Raw genomic sequence first — 4,842 nt, forward strand, 5'->3', positions numbered from 1 at the left:
CCAGCTACTGCATGGGCGTGTGAGCACCACCTACAGGGCAGGCGGATTGGTGTGTGAGAGAGCGCCACCTACAGGGCAGGTGTGAGAGCACCACCTACAGGACAAGTGGGATTAGCATGCAAGCAAACGCTACCTCCAGGGCAGGAGCACTGACCGCGCCACCTACACAGAGCGGGTGTGTGAGCACCAGACCAAACAAAGGGTTTGCAGGCCTTTCTCCTGCCAGGATTCTGGCTATCCCTCCCCTAGACCCTCAGACTGGAGTCTAAGCCCCCTACCAGGTCCCTCACACCCAGCTCAGGGTCCAGGACCTGCTCTGCAGCCTCAGGTGCTGGGAGGAACCCTCATAACTCTGACTCAGGCGAGTGTGAGCCCCATCTTTCCAATTCTTCCTGTGGAAAGGGGCTCCCCTGACACAGGGTGGGTCATAGGGGGGTCCAGGCACAGTGAGGGTTCTGCTCACTGCAGGCGCTGGGAGCTGGGTTTCGGGTGAGGTAGGGGTCCCCCCACCCCCGACCAGCTCTGCCCAGGACTCACTGTCCCACATCCCGCCCTCAGGAGTGCCGCCTAGCTCTCCCTCTGGGTGCAAGGTGCAGATGCTTCCCAGCAGGTCAGGGGAGGGCAGCAGGAGGGGCACTCAGGCCTGTTTAGAACAGATTTGGTGGGGACCTGGCAGTGCTCTTGGGCCTGCGCGAGGAGGGGGTGGGGACTGGGACTCCTGGGTCCTCAGGATACTTGAACCCCCAACTCCCTCTCCCCTCCAAGGCCTCCCATCAGGGGGGAGGGAGGAAGCTGCGAGGGCCAAGAGCATGAAGTCATGGAAACTCAGGCCGTGGAAGGGGCCACACGTGCCCTGGGAACGGGATGAACTCTGCGCTCCGTTTATTTCCACCCGGTTGTCATGGCGATGGGAGGGGGGGCCAGGAGGGAGATGGGCTTTTCCCTTTCAAGGACCTGGCCCAGCACAGGCATCCGTGTGAAAGATGCCTGGGGCTCGGGCACCAGGGAGACTGAATCCCAGGCCCTCCCCTCAGACCTGGGAGTCCTCACCCCCAGCCCCTTCCTTGCCAAGACCCAGCTCCCCAGCCCCTCCTCCGTCAGACCCAGGAGTCTACATCCCCCCTCCTCCCCAGGACCCAGACCCCCGCCCTAACAAACAATTCTGGGGAAGGGAGACTATCAGCCTGACCATAAGCCCATGAGGTCTGAGAGCCCACTGCGCACACAGTAAGACAAGGGGCTGTGCTGTGGTGGGGACCTGCACAGGGGAGACATCGGCAAAGCAGAGGGCATCCAGACAGGACCCAACCATCCTACAGGCCTGGGACCGCCCTCTAACGGGGATAGTCCCTGGCAGCCCAGGTGAGCTGGTCACCTCACAGATATGAACCAGCGCCCCTCTCCAAGCCACAGCCTGCCCCTAACCTCGTGTCGCCATGCACACCCCTGTGTGACATGTCACGGGGGAGGTGAGAGCCCCTGATCCCCAATAGCGGTGGACAGGAAGGTGGAGACAGCCCTGTGCAGGGGGGACCCTTCAGAAAAGGCCCAGGAGCAGCACAGCAGGGGATGGTGGCAGGCACAGGGGGAGGGGCTGCCCTGGGGCAAGGGAGGACACAGAGATCCAAGCAGGGGATAGAGGGAAGGAGGGAAGGGATGGCACTGAAGGGTGCAGTCCCCGGAGCGGCCAACCGGCCACGATCAGCCATTAGACAAAAGACAAGAGGTGTGGGTTCACCCAGAGGCCCTCGGCAGAACGACATGGTCACCTGTTCCCTAAAGCCACGGCCTCCAAAGACCAGTCAATGCTTTGTGTTTAGGCCTGGAGTCCCTGCGAGGGACACTGCAGTCCAGCTACTACCTGAAAAGTGGACACCGTAAGTCCACTTGGTAGTACCTAGGAAGTAAGGCCTGGCATCTTCCTTCCAAAGAGTCATGGCCCCAGAGCCCGTTGGGCATGGAGCCCCTGCAGTGAAGACATGCTGTGAGGTCAGGAATGACACCACTGAGTGTTCAGGCAACATGAAGCTAGCCCTCCAGCCATGCGAGCCCTCTCCCCTCGGCCCGGCCCTGCTAGGCTTGTGGTGGATGCCGTGTGCCGTCAAATCAAAACCGATTCATGGCTGACCCTCCAGTGCGTTTTCAGAGGCAAGAAATCACACAGGCGCGGAGATTGTGCACCCTGCTCCCGTGGATTCAAACCACGTGCCTCCAAAGGGCCCGGCTCTGTGAGGGGCTGAGAATGTTGGAGGGAGAAGACGACTGAGGGGACAGACCGTCTCCTCAACTATACTTCTTCTTAGGAACAGGAAAACCACGGGTCTCGAGCCTTTCTTCCCAAGACTTCCTTCCCTGGGTCCCTCCAGCTCCATCAGTCACCACACTCCACTTCCTGAAAGGTTCAGGCATGGAGGTGAGGGCTGGGGACTGGGGGAACCGGGGCCTGTGGTCGGACAGAAGGAAGCTTCCTGGCAGCAGATGGGAGCGGCTGGCCTGAGGACACCAGACAGGAGGCTGAAGGGGGGGACTTTTCTGCGTCCACTCCTGGCCTAGTGACCCCACACAGGAGGATGGAGAGGACCCCGCACCAGAGGGAACATGGGGGCAGGAAATAATGAGGTCCTGGGACATGGGAGCCTCAGAGGCAGCAATCAGGGGGACGTGGAAAAGGCTTGGGCTGCGGTAGGGCTGGGGGACGGGCAGTTCTACTCTGCTTGGAGGCATCCCAGAGTGGTTCAGTGCCCAGCAGGCTCCTGAAGTCAGCAGGTTTGAACCCACCCCGAGACCTGGTGATTTATTCCAGAACATTCAACCAGAGTCCACACAGAGCACAGTTAAGCCCAGACACACATGCGTACCAGGGGTTGGAGGTGAGGAGACGGCAGGTGGAATGCCGGGGGTGGGAAAGGCCTGGAGAAGTGTGTGTGGGGGTGGGGGGCGGAACTGTGGAGCCCCCTAAGCCCACGGCCATGGCTTCAATTCTGACTCACACCAGCCCCGCAGAACTGCCCCACAAGGGACCCCAGCCCGCACGTCTCCCTCCTGAGGGGCGGCTGGTGGGCTGGAAACACCACCCTTGCGCTTGGCAACTGAGTACTTAAGCACTGCACCACCAGGCTGGCTGCCAACCCCCAGGCCGGTTGCGACTCACAGCCGCCCTTCCAGGACAGGGCAGAACCACCCCAGAGATGTTTCCAAGGAAGCAGACTGCCCGGACCTTCTCCCAAAGAGCGGTCGGTGGGTTCAAACCCTCAGCCTTTTACTTAGTGGCCAACATTTGGGAGCTTTAGTGGTTTACTGGGTAAGACGCTGAACTGCCAACCCAAAGAGTCATGGTTCAAATCTACCAGCTGCTCCTCAGAAAAACACAATCTCCTTGCTGGCAATTTACTGCCTCTGGAAACCCACTGGAGGGTCAGTTATGGGTCAGTTCTGACCCAAATTGTACATAGCAAGGGCCCAAGGTTTGATCTACAGTGCCGTTTTGCACGACCTATGGGAAAGAAACAAGCCGCCCAAATGACAGGTGGGAGAAGTGAACCGCATCCTCAGAAGGACAGGGTGTCCCGGTAGAGAACGATGACCAAAGGGCAGGGTGGCAGGAGGAAGCCACGAAGAGCAGAAAGAAGGGGGGGGGGGTGTCTGGTAGAGAGGTGATATCCAGAACTGGCTGGGAGAAGGGATGAGTTAAGAGGAGGGTGACCTTGGAGAGAAGATGAAAAGTGGGAGCCCAGGCGAGGCTGGAGTGGGCCACAGGAGCAGAGCCACGGTGGGGCAGGGCGGGCAGGAGCAAGGTCCAGGAGAGACAGGAGCAGGCTTCAAGGGAGCCCCGTGGAAATGAGTCCCAGAAGGGGCACCCTTAGGGGCTAACAGAAGGGCCTATGTCAAGGAGAGAAGGCCTGGGAGGGAAAACGGGGACCCAGGCCAAAGAAGGGAGCAGACCCAGGCTGGCTCGACTGAGCAACAGGTGTGGTCAGATGTTGTCCAGCCAACCCATCCTCCTAGTGACCCGATGGGACAGGAACAGAACTGTCCCACCCGGTTTTCAGAGAGACAGAGACACAGAGAGAGAGATGAGAGAGACAGAGAGAGACAGAAAGGGACAAACAGAGAGAGAGACAGAGACGAGAGACAGAAAGGGACAGAGAGAGACAGAGACGAGAGACAGATACACAGAGAGAGACAGAGAGACACAGAGATATAGACACAGAGACAGAGAGACAAGACAGAAAGATGAGAGACAGACAGAGACAAAGAAACAGAGAGAGACAGACAGACACAGAGAGACAGACAGACAAGGCAGAGTGACAGCAGCAGCAGGCTTGAGCACATGGGAGACCCTGAGGACCAATCGCTATGAGATGAGCAACAATCTTTTTGGGAGGAGCTCGGTGGGTCTGAACCACCAACCTTTGCATTGGCAGCTAGACGCTTAACACCATGGCGCCGCCACCATCCCAGGTTGATGGATGGCGCGGTGCAGGCAAAACCAGCAGCCCGGAGGAGGAAGAGGAGGAGGAGGAGGAGGAGGTACAGGTGTGTCGCACAAGCAGAGCCGGAAGATGCAAGCGGCACAGATGGATGGCAGCGGTGGCAGCATGTAAAAAGGGCTGGGAGATGGGAGAGGCGGCGCAGATCGAGGCTGGCCAAGGGGGCGGGGAGGAGGAGGACAGCACCAAGGGACAAGGACCGGGCAGGAGCATCAGCGGTGGCTCGGGTCCACGGACGAGGCTAGGGGCTGGGGAGGAGGGTGGCGCGGGGCTGGCGCAGCCGTGGCCGGAGCAGGCCCGGCCCGGGGCGCGGGGCGCTGACCTGGTGCAGGGCGCTGATGCCGTCGGCATT

The 4,842-nt window shown here is 60.0% G+C and overlaps 1 protein-coding gene across 1 annotated transcript in view; it reads right to left on the reverse strand.

Annotated features, from left to right (window-relative positions):
• Positions 1 to 4,836, reverse strand: part of PPP1R12C (protein phosphatase 1, regulatory subunit 12C) — a 20,809-nt gene extending 15,973 nt beyond the window's left edge. Inside the window, exon 1 of the mRNA XM_006901828.1 lies at positions 4,813 to 4,836. The gene's annotated coding sequence lies outside the window, so the exon portion shown is untranslated. The remainder of the gene's footprint in view (positions 1 to 4,812) is intronic.
• Between the last annotated feature and the right edge of the window lie 6 nt (positions 4,837 to 4,842).

The sequence above is a fragment of the Elephantulus edwardii genome, unplaced genomic scaffold, assembly GCF_000299155.1.
Source record: "Elephantulus edwardii isolate Elephantulus edwardi_28Jun2011 unplaced genomic scaffold, EleEdw1.0 scaffold00348, whole genome shotgun sequence".
NCBI lineage: Eukaryota > Metazoa > Chordata > Mammalia > Macroscelidea > Macroscelididae > Elephantulus > Elephantulus edwardii.